Consider the following 21,016-nt stretch of genomic DNA (forward strand, 5'->3'; position numbering starts at 1 on the left):
TACAAATGCATACCAACATGCCAGGTTCTGCAGTGACTTTCCTTTAACTATCTGCAAACATTTCAGGAATGCGCTATTTTTTCCCTTTTGCACCAGGAAAAGTCTTCAGTGGAAGGATGCAGCTTCTTGCCCCATGTGCTAGCCAGTACTGAGGCATTCAGACTGTTAAGCACAGCAGGAGCTGCTGAGGGGAACCCCTGCAACTGTCCAGGATTGACAGAGACCAGCTCTTCCCAGATTACTCCTCTAGCTGTCACTCAGCCATCTAACAGTGGAGGTTCAGTCGCCTTCATTCCAGCAGCTCTGTTATCTAGAGCCAGTCCTGTGTCTAACCTGGCTGCACCTTCCTGGGTGTCCCAGCAAAGCAGTGGATGAGTACCCTGGGTGTGCACACAGGCACAGCCTTGAAACTGACAACCAGAACTGAAGTTATAGCTAAAAATGAATTTGCTTTTCGTTCTTAAAGCTGACTTATGACTTATGTCTAGCTCTTACTGCAGTTCTTTTATGCTGTTTTATTGAAACTGACTCCAGATGTCCTTGCAGCTCGCCATAGCACAAAAGGTATGCATATAGTCACAAACCTCATTTTGCTGGAACAGGGACTGTCTTCCCTTTATAATGACATTTCAAATAAACTTTGCACATAGCTTGAGGGGTTTCTGGTTACAATTTCGTTAAATCCTAGTGAACATAAAATGTTGATCAACATCATCCATTCCACCCAAGTGTGGGATCTGATCTCGCTCTCATTCAACACCTTCTTCATGACACAGTGGAGAAAGGAATGCTTATTCTCAATCAGTGAGTGCTTTCCAGTGTCATTAACTTGTTGAGAGTGAAATCTGTGCAATGCCTGTATTGGGGTGGCCCTGCAATTCTGCTCACAACATAGGAAGTGCAGCACCAGGGAGCACAAATGTGTGTCCTTACTGAATGCTTTGCAGGATCCTGGCGAAACTGTGCTGTCTTATTTTCAGTCAGTTCTTAATATTTCTTTTGTATTCTGATGGATTTTGAACTGCAGTAGCTGAAGATGCTGACAGTTAATAAAGAAGCAGCTACAATATATTTGCAGAGCTTCCTGTCTGAGGTCAGTTGCTAAACAGACCTGAAGCGTAGTTCCATAATAACGTGATGCCAAAGGCTTTGGGAGCAGCTGAACCATGGATTCTTCAATTTTAAAGGTCAGATGAAATGCTGATTTAACGTAAAACAAATCAATATTTAAAAAAAAACAATTGAAAAAGTTGAGCTTCTGTATTGCTGGTAGAAAATAGGAGGATTTGAGACATTGAGACTGGCAGATAATGTATGTGTGTTATTAAGAGGACATCTTTTTCTTTCTTTACCAAAGCATGAGACCTACAGGACACATGGCATCCAGTGTTGGTCTGAGCTGGTGCCTAGCGGTCAGAGACCAAGGCAAAAGCTGATTTGACAGTTCTCTGTATGAGGCATCTTGCAGCGTAGCAGGTTTGGGCTTTCTCAGTTCTCCAGGCAAGCTTTTCTGGTTACCACGTGAGAAAGATGTTAGTGACGTTGGTACAGTTCCTTCAGGTTAAGCTTAGATTTTGTTAAGGGAGAAAACCCAGAGCCCCATTGTGAGTGGAGCTGCAGAGGGGCTCCAAAGAAAAGTGAGGTGCACCAAACGCTTCCAGGAGTGGGCATCTTAATCAGAGGGCAGTGAGGCACTGGGACAGGCTGCCCAAAGCATGGGCCCCATCCCTCAAGGCAAGGCTGGATGGGGCCTTGCTCTGGTGGGAAATGTCTTTTCCCATGGCAAGGGCTGGAACTGGATGGTCTGTAAGACCTCTTTAAACTCAATGTTTTCTAGGATTCTATGGTTTTCCATCTAGTTCTTTTCTTTCTATTTCCATCTCTTCAGAAATTCATTGGGAAATGAGAAGTGATTTCTTAGTGTTGTGATGCGCTATTTAAAATAGTTTATTTATTTGAAATTGTAACTATTTTTAAATGAGTTGTTTCAGCTCCAGAAAAACAATCTCTTAAGTAAGCAGAATTAGCCAGGCTCATTTTGATGTGCTTTCCTCCGAGTTAGAAGCTGTAATAACACGTCTTCCATTATAAGACAGACTACATTACCCTTAAAAATGAATTAGCCTTCTGAATATTACTACACAGCAGACAGGGTGGGAGAGCCAAGCTTCTTTATGGATGGTTAAACCACCTTGCTGCTAAGGAGAAAGGAAAGAAAAAAACAAAACACTGAAGACAAGCATATGTTATCATTCCAGAAAAACAGGTTCCTGTGCCCCTCCATTACATGCATACGTTGTACTGAAAGCAAAGGCTGATGAAGGTATGTATCTGTATGAAATGCCAAAGCAGCGTGAGCTTAATGTTAAAGCTGCTTCTAAGTGAAGTCTGCATTTGTAATTTAAAGTTGTTTCAAAGTAGTGAAGGGAACTAGGGAGTTGTTTGGGGCTATGGAATATAGAATATCATTACAAGCACATGCAGATCATATTTTGCTTGAACTAATTCCTCCTGCTATTTTAATATCAAACATAACCCATGCCAGTTTTACATCTCAAATATATTTGGTATTTCAAAAAATAATTAATAGTGTCAGTTTTATTAATGTGTTAAAATATGAATTAAAAACATGACAAATCAACGAGAAACAGCAGTCTGTTTTAATGAATATTTCATACTGTACATCAATAAATCATAGATCAAAGGGAATGAAGCACATTCTGCAATATATCTTTTCTGTCAATGTGGGGTTACTAAAAGTTTTACAAGTTATTTTGGCACTTACTTAGTTGCACATTTGAATTAACATTTTAGGAAGGAAATAAAAGAAGTTATGGCTTTGAATCCCAGAAGACTCCGGTGTTCAAAACAGATTGTCTTGTTTTTAAGCATTGTAGTTGACCACATAACTTCAAGTCTGTGCCATGCCTGCAGGTAACTTGCTCTTCCTTCCCAAACCAGGCTATTTCCCAGCTTCAAACAGGCTGTAGCAGAAGGTGAAAATATTCCTCTCACAAAACATCTCTTATGTCGTGCTCAGTTACATGACTGTTTTGATATAGGTATTGGATAAATTGTGAGTATCTCTTTCTGCTGCTCCTGTTTCTCTTTAGTACAGACAGATTGAAATTTAATGATTCTAACATGATCAACCAAATCAAACAAAATGAGTTTTAACCCATGTCATTGTTGATTGCACATATGGTTAGCCCCTACAAGTGAGGTGAACCTCTCTGCCTTGCACCTGGTGAAAGGGCTTATAGCTACTGTATTTCACATCACGTTTTTATGAATTAATGGAACATTTCTAGTTACAGGAAGTCAGTAGGTGGCTCACAGTAATTGGTAGCTGAAGTAGTTTCGGTCAAAGTTTTTGATGAGTAAAGATCCTTTAATGGAAAGTGTTCTTTGTAAACAGAAAACATCATTGTACTTCCTTTTCCACAATATAAGCAAGAATTATAACTGCACAGGAATCAGCATCTCTCCTCTACTTTTAGGTCAGTGATTGATTAGCCCTAGGGAAAGGTAACTGGAGAAGGAGGAGTGGGTAAGGCAACTTCTCTCACAGAAGCTTCTCATCTGTAATCAGGAAAAACTTCTCTACAAAAGGGTTGTTAAGCACTGGAATAGGCTCCCCAGGGAGGTGGTTGAGTCACCTCACTGAATGTGTTTGGATGTGGTGCTTAGGGACGTGATTTAGTGGAGGATTGCTAGAGTTAGAGTAGTTTGGTTAGGTTGCAGTTGGACTCGATGATCTTTTAGGTCTTTTCCAACTTGAGCAATTCCATGATTCTATAATCTCCGCTTTCCCCTAAACATCCATCTAATCTCTTTTAGACTACAGAAATGACCTTCAAAACATAAATCAAACTGACATTGGCAGCAAGGTATGCCTGTTTATGTAAGCAACGTCTACAGAGGATGGACCTGTTTCGTTTGTCCTAAAGGACTCCAAGCTTGATCCAGCGCCGGTAACATCAGTGCAAGCACTAGACTTTATTATCTGTGTTTTAAACAAGGAATTTCTGACTTCTCAAAGATCTCATCAGTATATTAGAGGCAGCGCACAAGTTTGCCTGTGTGGACAGATTCAGTTCATGAATCCTATGTGAAGCTGTTTTTACCAATTACCACTTAAATAACCCTTGAATTGACTCCACTGGAGGTGCTTGGTCAGTCACTGATAATCTGAGTGGATTCTTGAGCTATAGGGTAGTGTCTTATCAGAAACACATAATAGGGGAGAGAGTTATAGTACATAATCAAGAGACAATAAATGCTGTAAATGAGCAAGCATATACATGAATACAATAAGCTAGAGCTCAGGGCCTTACAGATGTAGTGTTATCGCTTTATCTATGAAGCTTTGGATTAATTAGCCACAAGCAGCACAAAACATTTTCACCTATTTAAGTTTTCTGTGTGCCTACTTCTGCAGTGACATCTCCTTCAGAGGAGCCAATAAGTTTGTCGGTATGATGCTTTCTGCCCAGAAGGGTGGATATGTAGCCATCCTTGGCTATAAAAACTGGAAATTGAAATTGCAATGGCAATGAGTTTGCCATTTTAAACTACAGAGAAAGAATTAAAAAAGACAGTTAAAAAGCAGAGCTCCAGTCAAATGTTCCCTACAGCTCCATAGGGCAGATCCAGCAGCACTTGTTCTGCAGGCGCACACCTGCACAGTCTGCAGCTGCTGCCCATTGCCCAGTCCATCTGGAAGAAGGGCTTTGCCCCAACACCAGCCTTTCCCTCTTGTTTAGTCTGGAAATCCTAGACTTGCACGTAGCCCTACTATGCCTTGTTTCAAGGTCATTTTTTGGAAAAGGCAACAATAATGGGAGTATTTCATTTTCTCTGGAAGTTTTGTTTAATACTTTTTTCTAGGAAACAGAGATACTTGTGTTTTTGTGGACCACTGTGTATATTTACTAGTTTTAAGTTCTAAAACTTTAAATTTAAAGATTTGGTTATGCTTCCTTCCAAAGAGGAAAAAAAATCTTCCCCTAATTTCTGTGGGATCTGATTCAGACTCAGTCGTGCTGAGAATTGTCTCATAGTCAGAGCTGAGTGAAACGTTTGCCGCAAACAAGTTTTCTTCAAGTTTAGGAAGCTTTTATTTCCCTCAAATCCTGTGAGCAGGCAACAAGTTTCACCTGCTGAACAGGACGTTTGAAGGCAGAACGAATGTGGTCTGGTTGTGTCAGGTGTGAATCTTTCCAGCAATAAGTTAGAGACATGGGCAGCCAGGCCTGCAGCAGTGGCCCTGCTTACCTTTTTCTCAAGGCGTTTCTCGTTTATGCACAGATTTACAAATTTGCTTTCCTTAAAATTTTATCTAGAACTTGATTCATTCACAGAGTTTTGCTTAGCCCGAAGCAATCAATGAACAAGATTACGCCCTCCAAATTTATGACATCATTACTTTTTTTTTTTTTAATTTTTCTCACTGTAGCTGAATGCAATGCTGAGAACCAGAAATCTGTGGTGTTTTCCTCTTTCATAGATGCAAACTGGCCTTCTCACACGATTAAGTAAGTCTGGGACTGTGTCTTAGAAATGATACATACAGGTACAAAGAGACTGGATCGGGCCAGTTCATAGTTTCAGTAAAGTAGTAAAGTAAGATTTTAGGAGTCAACCTCGTTCTTTTTCATGAATTTGGTGGTAAAATTATGTATAAACATAGTTTTGTCTGCAAGACTCAAGGGTAAAGTTTGTCACTTTGATCTACTGTAACTATCAATTAAAAGAAAGGATAGGCCTTTTCCAAGAAGCCATCTGGCTGCTTTCTATCAAGTTCTCCATTTTTCATGTTTGTCTTGCTGTAAGAAGTAGCTGCTCTGTTAGAATAGTGCAGCCAGATAAAAGGAATACTGGCTCAAGCTGTCCGTTGTGGTTGAGAGCAAATGATCGTGCTTAATAACGCTGAAAAGAGCAACAAAAAACAGATATAATTCAGAGCACGGCAAAGACAGGAACAAATTCCTTACAATAGCCAGGTGGATGCTCCCTTGCAGCATACTTATATGTGATTCCACCACCTCTCTTTTTTAAACAAAGAAAAATAGAAAGGATTGCACACGTTTGGTTAGTTAAAGATGAAAAGATTCTTATAGCAATTAGTTTCCACTAATTAAGTAGTAAGTGAGGGACAGAAATGGAGACAGATGTCATTCAGCGTACACGGTTGAGCGATATGATTTTGCTGTATCCCAGTGCACAAGGATGATAAAACCCCAGGCCTGCAGCAGGCAAAGAGGAGTTTGAGTCTATCAGTGGTTATTCTGAACTGAATTCTAATGCCAGCACAGGCCCACAGGAAGTGTTTGAGTGGGGGAGGTCTGTGTTGTTTATACTCTTACCAGAGGCTGTGTCCCAGCTCTGTGTTCTGCTCACAGTGGCTGTGCCATACCACTGAGGGGCAAGCCAGGTCCCGTGTGATCCCAGCTGGCAGGACAGTAATACCAGCCAGAATAGGAAAAAACCTATTGATAAGCAACACAAAAACAACGACCTCAGCCTCTGAAGGCAGAATAGAAAAACCAGAATGTGCAGAGATTAATCTGAAACTTATACCAATTGCTTCCCTTCATGTTCGGCGTATTTGGCATAATTACCTTAGGAACAGTATAAAAGCATTATATTGTTAAAGCTGCCAGATGGAAGACAGAACTCTGCTGATAGAAAGCACATCAGACAATGATATTGAAGAGATTTCTGAGGAGTTTTAATTAATCTTTCCCTCCTTTTTCATATAGTTGACATTACTTTGGGCTCATTTGCTCTCTGGACCCAAGCACTTGACTCCTGGCTACAGAACTTGAAGTATAAAGGTCTCCCTAAAGAGCAAGGTGAGGCTCTCAGCTCCTATGAAAGCCACTGCAGGAGTACCTTAAAGAAAAGATGGTTTCTCCACTACACAAAACAGAACTTCGTATATCAGTGTTGACATAAGATGGTGCTAAATGGGTAATTTTTTTTCAAGCGTTTATCTTCTCTGGCTGAGACCCATTATTTTATTGTGCCGGTTGGAAACCACCACACTGCATGACACAACCATGTTTTTAATTAGTCTGAAAAGTTTTAATTGGGAAACAAAGGGAGATATCTTATAGATTATTATTGCAACCTTTAATTGCCTGACTCGAGAGACCGTTAATTATCTTGATGGGAGGATGACACACCTTTCTGTACTAAGGCTCTCATATTCACAGCACCTTTTGCAGAATACGGTACCTGTTGACTTTCTTCCAGCCTTTCATTAAGGAACTGCTGTGATAGGAATTAACTACAGTAATTCCATTACAAAACCTGCTGTCCAGTGGAATTTTTCTGGAAGATTAGATTTCTGAAAGGGAAAAAGGCCATTTTAGCTAAGCATTTCCTCAAGGCCCAAAGTAAATAACCGACAAAGAAGGTCAGAATGAATTTAGAACTCTTAAAGGTCTGCTGTACACTTGTATGCAGCATACAAAAAGTAAACAGTGCAGCTTTCCAGTACAGTGATTTTTATTGTTTAAAATGTTTCACATTTCAGTTTAGAGAGAGATGAGAAATGCAGAGGACAGAATCTGATCAAAATGATTTTACTTGGAGAAAGAACAGCATTTTAAGCAGACATTTCAAGGTTGAAGTGATGCTGTTAGCAGTTGCTTGGGATTAGCACCAGAAGAAAACACTTGTTACACTCACTGGGGCAGAAAGGCAAAGAAATCCAGTGACCTGGGGTCCAGTCCACAGTGCTAAGGGGAGGTGCAGAGCATTTGCTCTGTGTGTGTATTCTGTCTGGGTTTGGTTAACTTAGCAGAGTGATTCTCCCAGCGACTGGCAGCTGGGCTGGGAGCCATTGCTTGCATTTCATGGCTCCAGGACTTGGTCATTTGCAGTAGGTCTCTAATTGGGGCTGTATTGAGTAAAGACTTGTTGGAAGATTTCATACTGTCTAACTGAAAATTCAGATGGGGATTACCTGAACCTGTGTTAGTAAAGAGGCCATTGCTTTTTCCTGAGGTCAGCAGGATCTGCTCTGTTCCTGTGCCAGGACAGTATTCCCTGGCACCCTTCTGTACCATGAGCTAACTAGGCAATGGTCTTCTTTTAAAAAGACAGCCAGGTTATCTCTTTATTTGACCAAGAGTGGGCAAGCAGTGGCTCGAGCTTTGATCCCATGCCTGCTTCTTTGCCAAGCCTCAGCTAAGGCAGCTCTGTGAGAGATGCCCTACATTCCTGCTGCTGGGGCTGGAGTAGTGAGGAAGGAGAGAGTTATGCTTGAGTCATAGGACCTCATAGGTGGGTCACAGGGAGGCAGAGGTAACACGATTTAAATTGCTGTGAGCTTTTTTCATCAGAATGCACTGAGGGAGGTAAGGCAAAATCAAGCAAGCTAAACATACGTTGCATCTCAAAAAGTGTGCACATATACATGCCTGATAAGAACTCACCAAAGTGGATTCCACTTCATCTATGCTGTCTTACCAAACAATGGGAGGGAAAACAAAGTTTTGACATAACTCTTTCATCTGAGGAAATCTTTCCACAACTACAGAAGTCATTACACTGCATCTGCAGTAGCTACAGTCATTGGAAGCAAAGTGGCTATCAGCAGTGCTCGAATGTCGTCTATAGCAGAGCTTTTGCAAATTAAGAGTCTGAGGCTGCATACTGATTGAATGCTGCAAACTACTTCCCCCTTCACTGTCCTTTATTTCTTCTTCTCTCAAGTTGCTGTCAGTAGTAATCCCTCTTCTAATATACTGAGATGGGGAAAATCTCTCTTCAGGGTTTTTCTGGCTGTTTGTTTGCTTTTCAATTAATTTCAGCTAGGGCTGTGTTCAGTTGATGACATTGGTTTGCTATTCACTTGTGCAAAATTGCAGACTTTTGACACTTTGTCCTAGGTGCAAAACGTGCTGAGGGTATGTTTGCAGACCAAAGGAAATTTTTCTTCAGGAGTAGTGGGCGTTTGGGCTGGACATCAGCTCCAGAATGATACACGTAGCTGTGTTATTGGACAATTTTAAAGGGCTGTTCACCTAAGGGCAAAAAATGCCCTTTTGGGGACAACTTCAGCGGTTTAAAAAGTAATTACTAGCTGATTCCATCTAACAGGGATGGCGCATTTGATTCAGAGACCCACAGCACAAACTGAACAGAAGGCCACCTACCGCACTGCAAGGACAGGGCTGCTTATCCACTGTGCGCGAGCAAGGCTTGGGGTGTGAATTGAACTCAATAAGCTGAGCATGCAGCATGTTGTTTAGTGGGGGGGTTGATCTCTTCAGATGCAGTCCGTGTTCCCACCTGGGAGGTGAGTTGAATGAGAAAGCCAGTCTGAATGCCGCACGCTTCTGGGAGATTCTTACCTCTCTGGAAGCGGTGGCGGCTTCGTATCTTCTTGTCCAGAAATATACCAGTTTGTTTCATTGCACTGGAGATAGAGCTGTTGTCTCAGTGTTTAGGAAATCACAGTAGTTTTTCAAGAATTTCTTCTGAAACAAAATTAATGGGAGAAAATGTAACTTTATTTATAATACATGTAATACTAAATTTTAGTATATTCTTCAACACTTGTATTTAATTTGTCTCATCTAAGTGTCAGCTTTATTAAGTAGCTTTTAAATCCTTAATTTGAAGTTGGTGTAAATAAGAACTGAATCCATATTTAGAGTGTCCTGGGCAAAGAGGAAGCTGTAATCATACGTGGACATCTCAAGCCAGATGGATATTGTGACAACAACTAAAAGCTTTGAATGTTCTGTATTTTGTCATCTATTTCTTTCCTGAGTTTTGTGGTTGTTTTGTTGGTTTGTTTGCTTGTTTTGGTTTCTGTTTGTTTTTAATATGTTAAAACCTTTTGCTCGAAGGAGATTCTCCTTGTACTTTTATACATCAAGAATTGAAATATTACCTTAATCTCTTCTCAATTTTTTTCCCCTTTGTAAGCAGTTTTGGTCGTTGCTACAGAAACATTATGGAAATAGAAATGACTATTTTAAATCACTGGTGAGAGAGGAGGAAGGATGATGAAGCAGACTCTTAGCTGTAGTAGCATGTAGTTCAGCATTGGAACTACGGTGCTTAAAAATATCCTCAGCTCCCATTTCCTTCTCTCCCTTGCCCATAGATGGCTGCTTCTTACCCCGAGACCGACGAAGCAAGTGGAAACGTTCTCACAATATTATCTGGCCCACAAGATCAGAACTAGATTTTCAGGGCACCAAAACTAGCTAATGAAAAAAGGTTTGGTGATTTTCTTCAGGTTTCAGAGTTTAAATGCATGTGAGCGACTCTTTTGTAAGCTCACGAGGATTCTGCTGTCTGTGACAGGCTTCCTTGCCCAGCTGACACTAAGAGCTTTGCTACGTCCTCAGCACGTGTGAGCAACGGCTGCGAGATGATGGCAGGCACACGGCTGGACAAAGCTTCCAAACAAAGGCACGATTTCATTTGAGAAGATGGTGCCTGCAGTCACGGCGCAGACACTTGTCATCAACAGAGAAAACAGGAAAACACTCTCTTTGGCTTTCTGTGCTTTTTTTTTTTTTTTTTTTTCAATACTGTTTTTGCCATTAGCAATGGTGCTGGTTACCTGATAATTCTCTTGGTGTTTTTCAGGAAAGCCCAAACTCACCGATAGTAAATGAAAGCCTTCTGAGAATAAAATCCTGAAGAAAACTGTACTACAGCTAAATTACATGCTGGATGAGCTTTGGCACTGAATCTCCCAAAGTTTATGAAATTACTGCACACAGCTTTGTAAAGAATCATGAAAAGTGAAGAAAGACCTGTAAGTAACAGACAAAATTAGTGCAATATAAAATAAAGGCTTCATCATTCTGAATTGTTTAATTCCTAGCTATGATACACCACTGCTAATAGCTGGAAGTGAACACCAGGTTCCAGGCACCTTCATTTCCAGGAGGGGCTCACACTTCTCAGCCAAACAGGATGGTGGAGTCTTTGTGATCCTGTCTAAGCTAGATATTAAAATAGGTTTTAAGTGAGCATTCTCAGAGGAAAGGCTCTAACAACACAAATGCTGAAGGGAAACACAGCCTGTTTTATCTCTGTTTTTGATTAATAAAAGAAAGCCCAAAGGCAAGGAGAAATTGTTTGGGACACACTGTTGCTTTGATGCATTCTGTTGAGTGTCTGTGCACTTATTCACAGAATTAAATAATTTGGTTTAGATTATTAAGTGATTACTCTGTGCTCCGAATGATAGTTAAACTCACTTATTTCCCGTGTTGGCAGTGAAATATCCCTCCGTTGGATTTGTCACTTGCTTTTCTCATTCCAAAAAGATGGGTTACGCAGTTATCCTGACACGTTGGAATACTGACAAGCAATGTCAAATCTCATGATAGCATATAATGACTCTCATTTTCAAACAAGAAAGAGAAATGGGTGTTATTGCAAAATGTTGTTAGATTTTGTATTAAATCTTGCATAGTAACAGTATAATTATAATGTGTCATCTCTGGCTCAGTAATTTGACAATTCAGTTCTTTGGGAGGGGGGGCAGATGGCCTATAACATACCATATTTTTATAATTAGTTTATTCTCTGCAAACTCGGTATGTAATTATTCCCTCATTCATTACTGGTTTCTTTGAAATCTTCTTTTCAAGAACTAATAAATCCTCCAACACAAGTGAAGCTTAAATCTCTCTTTGTACTGTTCTCGATCACCTCTAAGGAATTTACATTTTTAATACTAAACACCCTGGTTATTTCACACTCCAGATTACTTATAAAGACGTCCTCAGCATCACCCTCTGTATAACACTTGGCTGCTTTCCTTTTTTGCCCCTCTTTCTTTCAAAAAAGTAATGAACTTATTTCTGAGAAGCATGCAATATTAAGATGAGATTTTAGTGCCAGGATGGCGAGATGCATACACCAGCAGAATATAAAATGCAAAGAGATGTAGGGATATGTCATATATGTGCTACATTCCAGTGTATGATGTGTGAGAGCTGCAGTTCACTGTGCCATTGCAGGAGGCATCTGTGTAAATAAGAGCGCTCATGTGAATTTTTTTGTTCACATTTGAATCCCTGCTGTAGTACTTAGTTGTGCTATAAATTGTCTTAAATAGTGACATAATCTTCTGACAATAAAGTTTCTTTCCAAATCCAGAGCCTCCTATGTAGTTGCAGGTGCTTCAGACTATCACAGCCATTCATTTGAGCGCAGCTTAAAGCTCTGCTGTGAGCTTTGCTCCCCAAGAACCTCCCTTTATTGTGGTGCTTATCTGAGTACTGCCTGGGGCCTGATGCTGCTGCTCCAAAGTGGTTCCTGTACCAAAAGGACAGACTCGCATTCAGCCTGCCCTTAAATAAATTGACTCTATGCTTAAAGAAAAAGCACAAACAAACACAGTGCAGCAGAATTATGGCTTTTTCAGTCTGCCATTCTTTCAGGTAAGGTTGTCTTCTGGTTGTTTTCAGAACAACACTGTAATTTTAGATGTAAACCATATCATGAGGCTGAGATTTTCAAAGCAGCTTAAAGGATTTAGAGACATTTTCCATTCAAATTCAGAATCTTTCTTTCAAAATCCCTTGAAGAAGTATGGCTGTGTTTTTGGTGGCTGTTGTTTAAGCATCACTTCACTTCAGTTGCTTAGAAATTCTTTGTGCTGTTGTTTAATGTTTCCCAAAGGTGGGGGTAGGAGAACGAGTGGGGAAAAAGATTGCATTTGCTGTCTGTAGCATCTCACTGACCTAAAAGCGCTCTAAAACTCTCCCAGCCCTACGCAAAGCTGACTTCAGTTGTACTCTCTCATCAAAGCACAAGGAGAAATGAAAAAGTTCCCAAGATTTAAGGTGGCAACTTTGTCTCCTACTGACTAATTTAGTTACTGTCATTATCGTCTGTTTTTCTGCCTTTTTCTTAATCCTTTTCCTGTCTGAAACAGGGTACTAATTCACGCCACACTGTGCTACACGGCGCTCCTGGCTGCATCGCACCTGTTGATGTTTATGTGCCAAGGTACATCACGCCAACTGCAATGGCAAGGAAGGTACAGCTGCAATTGAGCCTGCAAACAGGACAGCTGCATCTCAGGGAGCACTGCTCTCCAGCACCGGGCCAGGAACCCGCTTCAACCACTGGAGCAAACGTAGAGGTATGTATGAGCACTTTGCATCTAAAAGAGTTACCAGGGGAAAAACAAAAAGTGATGGTTCATGTTGTGCAAAATTAGGAAGACTCAAATGCTTCTTCCAGAGCACCTCCATCCAAAGTCCTCCGGCGATATGTGCTTCCCTTTTTTTTATATACAAGGAGTCCCTGCAGCAGCCTGCAATCTTGGTTTATCTGGGCAGCCAGTGTTCTGCAGGAGTGGCAGAGTAAGCTCCTTACAGAGACAAGCTTTCAGATCCTGTAGGATCTCAAATAACTCTTCAGAAGCTGATGTTCTCACTCATTGCTTCTGGTAAAGCAGATAAGGAAGGCATCCAGTGAAATGATCAGGTAGCATGTTTGAAACAAGGGAACCTGTTTTAAATAGACCTAAATGAGATGAGAGCCTAGATAATGAAGTCTTTGCTGCTTACCTTTTGCTGAATTCAAAGTCCCCTACATTAACAGGAGCTCAGGGAACAGCTTCCCTGCCTGTGACATCCCAGACATTCATCTGAGGTTTTTTGGAGCATCGGTACTGAACCTATACAGCAAGCTCAGACAGTCAGCTCCAGCCAGGAGTTTTCTCCCATAGGTAATTTCAAGCACTCCTGCTGTAGTTTAAGATGGCATACCTTTCTGTTTGGTGTCCTGATTAGTGAATATCTATCTATCTGGCTGTAACTGTATCCAGAAGCTCTAAGAAGAAGCTGTATTTTTATTATGAACCCGTTGTAAATGATGTGTCATGCAGTAGTTTTCCCCTTAGCAAGGTCCCTTTTCTCATTGAAGACACCTGTGGTTGCAAATCTAATAGAATCTAACAGAACTTGATCCGATAGCCACATTGTTCTCAAATATGGATTGGGTGTGTCAGTAGGTTCAGAAGATACTAGGAAGATATGGGATATAGGAAGATATAGGAACATGCTCGGGATAAAAAGCCAGAATGAAACTAGAACTTCTTTCCTTTCTTTTCTCTTTTCATTTTCCTCAGTTTCAGAATTGTTCTACACATCAAATCCTTGCCTCCCCAGACAAGGTTTGGTGATGTCTCACATGCAGTAGTAGTCTAAGCGTTTGGAACAGCACACCATTATAGTTGCAGGGGAAAATGTACCAGCCTTGAACCTTCTTGAATTCTGTACTCAATTATTTATTGGTAAAATCCCCTTGGCAGTTAATTTTTTTCAGTGTGTGGCTTCTACTGTGTAGTGAAACTTAGTGTCAGGTATTGGGAATACACTTTCTCTCTTTCTGAACTGCACATAGGAAAAGGGTTCTTTTATTTTTTTTTTTCTTCCATGGTGCCAAAGCTTTCTAAAAAGCTGCCAAGCCCATTACCCATGTTTGTTTTAAAAACAACAGTCAAAAAACACAGTCAGCTCCCTAAGTTCTTTTCAAATTAACTGTATTACTGGAAAGTTAACATTTCAAGTCTCTTCTAGTATTTTCAGGAAGGAAAAGCTAGAAATCAAGGATTGTTCCCTGTGCATTTGAACAGTTGCTACTAACTGTGATCACCAATGAGACGGTGGATTCAGTGAAATTTATTTCAGCAAATATCTTACAAAATACCACTTATTAAGTGGAATTTGTATATTCCAGTGTTTAAAAATGGAGCTTATAAGCTGGAGGGAAATAAACTTTTTGTATGGATAGGTACTGATAGGACAGGGGGAATGGTTTTAAACTAAAAGAGGGGAAAATTAGATTGGATGTTTAGGGGAACGTTTTCAATGACAGAATGGTGAGGTGTTGACACTGGCTGCCCAGAGAAGCTGTGGATGCCAAATCCTCGGAGGTGTTCCAGGCCAGGTTGAATGCAGCCCTGTGCTACCTGGTCTGATTTGCAATTTAGTTATTGGCACCCCTGCCTGCAGCAGGGGGCTGGGGACTTGGTAATCTTTGAGGTCTCTTCCAAACCAAGCCATTCTGTGATTCTACAATTCTATTATTCTTTCTGTTCACAGTTCAGTAAGTCAAGTTTTCTCTCCCTTTTTTGGTCCTTTGCCTAAAAGGACAAAGTGATCTGAAGTGAGCTCTGCTAGAAGGTCTCACCTGCATGGAGCAAAGAGGCAAGATCACTTCCCTCAACTTGCTGGCCACATTTCTTTTCATTCAGTCTAGGATACAGTTGGCTTTCTGGGCTACAAGATCAAACTTCTGGCTCATGTCCAGCTTATTATCCCCCAGTACCCCCAACTCCTGTTTGGCAGGGCTGTGATCTGTCCTTACATTCCCCAGCTTAGCACTCTACTAATAGCAGAGTTTACCATGATCTAGGTGGAAGACCTTGAACCTGGATTTATTGAACCTCATGCAGTTCACCTGGGCTCACTGAGCCTGATGCAGTATGAGCCTGCCTAGGTGTCTCTGAATAGCATCCCATCTCTCAGTCATGTGAACTGCACCACACAGCTTGGTGCCATCTGCACACCTGCTGAGAGTGCCCTCGATCCCACTGTTGATATTACTGACAAAGATGTTGAAGGGAACCAGTTCCAGTACTGACTCAATGGTGAGGGACACCACTTGTCACCAATGTTCATCCAGATGTTGAGCCACTGACCACCACTCTCTGGGTACGATCTTGCAACTAGTTCCTCATTCACTGAACATTCTACCCATTAAATCCATATTTTTCCAGTTTGGAGAGAAGGATGTTATGGGGGCCTGTGTCAAAGGCCTTACTGAAGTCCAGATAGATGACATCAGTGGTTCTTCCCTTGTCTACTTATACAGTTATGCCATCAAAAAAAGCAACAAGGTTGGTCTGGCAGGACATGACCCTTGGTGAAGCCATGCTGGTTATCCCACATCAGCTCCCTCTCTCCCATATTCCCTAGCATAGCTTCCAGGAGGATCTTCTCCATGATATTCCCCCAGCTTCTCCAGTTCCCACCTTAGTAAACAGAGGTAGGTGCCACTGGCCAATTATTTGCACTGTTCAGAGAAAACTGGGAAAGTCATCTTTGAAAGCACACATATTTTGCTTCCTGTCACCAGAAAGGTTTCTTTCTTTAGTCTCTGAAAGCTTTGGTGAGCCAAGTCTTTTGCATGGGAAAATAGATTACAAACATGCCATCAGGTACACTTTGCACTGATAGACAGATGGAGACAGTAGTGTATCTGTCTGCTAGAGGGAATTGTCAGAGGGGCACAACTCATCACACTGGTTCTTAGAGGGCTTAATTTGCTGCCGGTAAATAATCTATTTTTTATTACCTCACATCCCCAGATTGTCAACATTCTCAGCTTTTTGCCACAGCTAATTAGACAGGCAAAAGCCTCATAGCCTGAAGAACGAGTCTGAGCTAAGCACCTGCCAAAATATCTGACTTTTTTTGAAGAACTGGAATGTCAAAGAGTGAAGGAGCTGCAGATCACATTTAAACGCTTTGAGCATCAATAAGATTATTAGACCCATGAGGCAAATGTTCAGGATTTCTCTTAGACTTACCACTGAGAGAAGGCAAGATAAAGCTCTGATAGATAAAAACTACTGTGCAACAGTACCAAAGCTAATTATTCTGCTGAACTCTTGGAGAAATCTTGTAGGGATGTGTTGACATCATGCTCTATGTGGCCTGCTTTCCTGAACAGAAGCGAATTTAATTGCATATTTGAATGGAGTCTCTTTGTGTAAGGTACAGCTTTCAGAAAAGAATTTGTCTCAACCAAAACAAATGATGACTTTGCTGTTAGCCAGGCATGGCAGATTTGGCTGGGGATGAGAGGGGAGTTGTTGTTCTGTTTTCATGGTGGTTTTTGTTTGTTTTCCCTATCTGCTATTTTTAAAAGTCCTGTTCTCAAACAATGAATGTAGGAGTTTCTCAAAAGAGCTGAAGGCATAAGGTACTGAATGATACCCCTTCATCTGACATGTCACGATGAAGATATGCATGAAAATGGTGGCAAACGTGTCCTGCAGACCGAGCATATCCTCAAGGGACAGGCTACCAGTGTAAACACTCCTAGTTCTCTCTGCCTTGCTTTCCTTAAGATTCTTTAAGATCAGGGGAAGTTATAGTGTGTCTGTGTATCTATAATAGTTATGAGTTATACAGTGCTCAGACATCTGGAGGAAGAGATGATGAGAGATTCTGGAGAGTAAAACTGGTGGCCAGCTTCTCCAGAGCTGTGTGGTAATTCAGCTTAGTGGGACTGTCACTGTTTAAATCAAGTGTTGTAATTAAGCTATCAAACTCCCTTTGATTTTCTGTGATATGAGCCCTAGCACCTATTTGTGCCTTTGGAAGTCATCCCAGAAATTGCTGACTTGTGATTTCTCATCAGGGATCCTGCTCTTTCAGTTGAAGTGAATAACCTGTTTTCTCCTCACATTAACTTTAATGCTATAACTTTGGTGGGTTTCATGTTTCTGAGATTGCAGAGGTGGAGACGGAGTAGAGCCCAAGGAAGGGCAGTCACTATACATCATCTGCCCACACTGAAGTACAAGCGTTCACCAGCTAATGTCATATATTGCTCAGTTACTTTAGTGTTGCTGAAAAAAAAAATCTAGGATTGAAAATAGCAAGGCTAAAAAATTGTCAGACTGTGTGGTTTCTTTTCCTGACTGCATACAAGGTGATAAATATCTCTTAATTCTATTTATAGCCATAGTCTTGTTTTATATTGATTTACTATTATTAAAAAAATAATAATAATAATTCAAGTAATTTAGGGATATGAGAGAATCCATACCACTCTTTCAATTGTTTTCTTAGCAGTGAAATTTAAGGTAACTCTTTGGTACTGTCTTCAACACAGAAAATATTCTCTCTGCTATGTAACTTCGATAATATTTATCTACAGAGATTTCATATGTTCTGAAGTTAGCAGCTGTTTCAGAAATTGATTAAACCTCCTCTCTTGTTCCAGAATTAGAGTTCATATAACAGAGTGATCAGCTGGGTCAGTTTTCTGGTCTAGCTTCAAACCAGCCTTGCCGTATTAAATAAATTTCTCTGAGCAAGCTGAGCTGCATGTCATTTGTGTTAGTGCCAACAAGGAAAAAAATATATGGCAGTGTGTACATGGGGATAGAAATGGAAGGCATGATGGTAGCAGAGCAGTCAGTTCTTCTGTTTTCATTCTAATGTCTGGTCACAGCTTTCATTTGTTGACTGCACTGGCTTACGGTTAGAGTCAAGAGCAGCAGAAATTAAGGCAAGTGTCTGAGGGAAGGGTCGAGATCTATCAGGTAAGCATTTAAGAAAGCACTACACCTGAATCAGAAATAAATGACTACTCGCAGTAAGTCTTGCTGCAATCAAATCTGAAGACGTTCAAAGGCAAAAAACATAAGTTTTTAAGTGAAGGTGAATCATGTTTGTGGTTTTAGGACAAAGTGCATTAGGAAGAAAAAGAGTGGTGGGGTCAGGGCAAGGGGGAAGAATACTTTAAAATGTATATATCATTGCTTTCTGATATTGTTAAATGTTAGGATAAAATGTTGTTCTTGTGGAGATCTAAACAGAAGAGTGCTTTTTGGAATTCCAAGCTCAATCTCCAATGCAAGACTGCCATTCTGTTCACAGACAAGTAACTCATGCAGTTACTCCAGACTGTGCATATGGAAGGATTCTAGACTATGTATATATGTTTATGCCAATGACATTTTATGTTAATCGTATTCTTCAACAACTGCATCAGAGTTTTGCGCACAAGATGTAGTCTGGATACCAGCAGGCATGACAGGGTACCTAAACAGTCTGTTGCATAAATGGAGTATGTTCCCCTCCAAAAGAGCTACAAAAGGCTCTAAACTTTAAGGCTTTCAGTGTCAGCCAGTTCCTCAAAGAAATGGACTTAGGAAGTGACTAAGAAGTCTTCAAGTCATTGCCAGCACAGAAGGCTATTCAGCCACTACAAGCAGAGCAACCAAGGGAGCGCTTCAGAGCTCCAGCTTAAAGCAGAGCAGTCAGTGAGAGGGTAATACGGTCCTACAGAAAAGGAATTGTGTAACACAAACCAGATCATTTGGAATGCTTTTCTCATACAGTTTTTAACAAAAGAAGAGATTTAAGAAGGGGATTACATTAGAACTATGTTAGAAATGAAAGACTGGAATTATTATCTTCTAATGCCTGTTGGAGCTGAACGCAACTTGCAAATTTGGGCGAAATATGTTTTGTTAAAAGCAACAGCAAAAAAGTTTCAGCTTTTAACTAATAACAGGGACAGACAATTGAGATATTGCTGGTTTGCAGATTCTGTTACTTATATATCTGAATACTCTGCATGGCAATTCAGCCATTAATGCAGAGACAAGGGAAGGTGGAAATGGTTATAATGGAAACAACCCTATGAAACCTCCTCTCCTGTAGCAGTAGTGAGACAAATCAGTGACCTGGGTTCTGAAAGCTGGATGGAGAACTGCAGCATCTCTAACTTTTGGACAGTGTACACAGATCCTAACATTTGGTAGAGATGGATTTTTACCCCAAATTTTAAAAAACACGGAATATTTTCCTTTGGAAATTAAGCTGAAAGATGTTATGGCAGAATGATTCCTAATGTTTGTGGGAAGTCCCTGGCACCATGCATGGTGTGTGCCCATGTCTGGTGCTTGAGGTGGGCCCTTGGGCCTCTGTGAGCAGAGGTGGGGCTGCCCCAGCTTCAGGCACTGCCACGGCACAGCTGGGAGGTGATACCCAATGAATTCTTGTTGTTATTCCTTTCTAATTGAGGTATTCTGTAATATTTTGTCTCCTTGGCAGAAATGCCAGGCAGAAAGCAGTAGAGTTAGTTAGAAACCATGGTCTGGTTTTGCTGTTTGAAATTTATACTTCCTGTGAGGTGAAGATCTGTCATGAATATTCCCAAAGCAATGAAGGTAGGCGGTGGACAGACTGAACTGAAATTAGACATGGTGTTACATACCACAGCAAAAAAAGGAAATGAAAATTACAAAAACAAAAGGCATTGCGGCCACTCTCAGCAGGGCATTTTTCTTGCCTCCAGTGGTGAAGGTGTGGCTGATGGCTTTCTTCACTCAGGACAAGGTTTGCTTGAGGTTAGGATGGCAGCGCACCAGGCTCTGTATGTTGTGCACAGCAGTCAGCCTCAGAGTACGACTGTCTGCATGTACAGCTGTAGTGCATGCGGTGAGGTGGTCTTGCTCTCTGTTTTTTACACCCTTCTATATAGGTAGATGGTTTTTCATCCCTGTCTTTTCCATAGACTGCTGTGCAAACTGGTCCATTTTTTTCTTAACTGAGCCTTTTACATACCCAGCAAAAGTTTCTAGGACTGCCTGTGGCTCGTCGTGTCGCTGGCAGTGCCGCACAGTGTCCCAAGGATGCTCGCATTGTGGTGCTCTCAGGGCGCTTGGATAAAGAGCTCAGTCGTGGGGCTGTGTTCAGATTACATGCAGGGAGCCAAAGCAACAATTTATACAGAAGTCTCTGATGCACTTCCACGTTTCCTGGCAGTCAGGTTAAGCCATCTCAGAAATCCCAGCCTTGGCAGGGAAATGACTCCATTTTCTGGTTTCCGTAGCCTGGAAATGTGCTCTCTTTCTGCCAAGACCAGAAAAAAATGCATCCATAATCCATTGTTCCCCTTTATGGGAGCTAAGCTTACTTTGATTTGCTTGAATTTAAATAAAGGTATTTGCACATCCCTGATGATTTTTTTCCACCTGTATTTTTCTCCGTAATAGACTGTCTCTATACTAGCAGTGACTGATCAATTGTTTGGGGGTTGTTTGTTTTCGAGGCAACGCGTGGGTGATTCTCAATTCTCTCTTGTGGCAGAGCATGCTGTTATCAATATGTTACTTTCTTTTCACTGGGAATGTAGCTTTCAGAAGGCACGTAAAATGAATGGGGTCTGTTTTAATTCTAGTGATGGTTCAGAAACATGTCTGGCA

General features: G+C 41.0%; 1 long non-coding RNA gene across 1 annotated transcript in view; it reads left to right on the forward strand.

Moving 5' to 3' along the window:
• Positions 1–21,016, forward strand: part of LOC128079205 (uncharacterized) — a 173,527-nt gene that overhangs the window by 69,019 nt on the left and 83,492 nt on the right. The window contains exons 3-4 of the long non-coding RNA XR_008206024.1: positions 10,621–10,792; positions 12,929–13,138. This is a non-coding gene — a long non-coding RNA (uncharacterized LOC128079205). The remainder of the gene's footprint in view (positions 1–10,620; positions 10,793–12,928; positions 13,139–21,016) is intronic.

Source organism: Tympanuchus pallidicinctus, unplaced genomic scaffold, assembly GCF_026119805.1.
Source record: "Tympanuchus pallidicinctus isolate F22 unplaced genomic scaffold, pur_lepc_1.0 scaffold18, whole genome shotgun sequence".
In the NCBI taxonomy this organism is placed as follows: domain Eukaryota; kingdom Metazoa; phylum Chordata; class Aves; order Galliformes; family Phasianidae; genus Tympanuchus; species Tympanuchus pallidicinctus.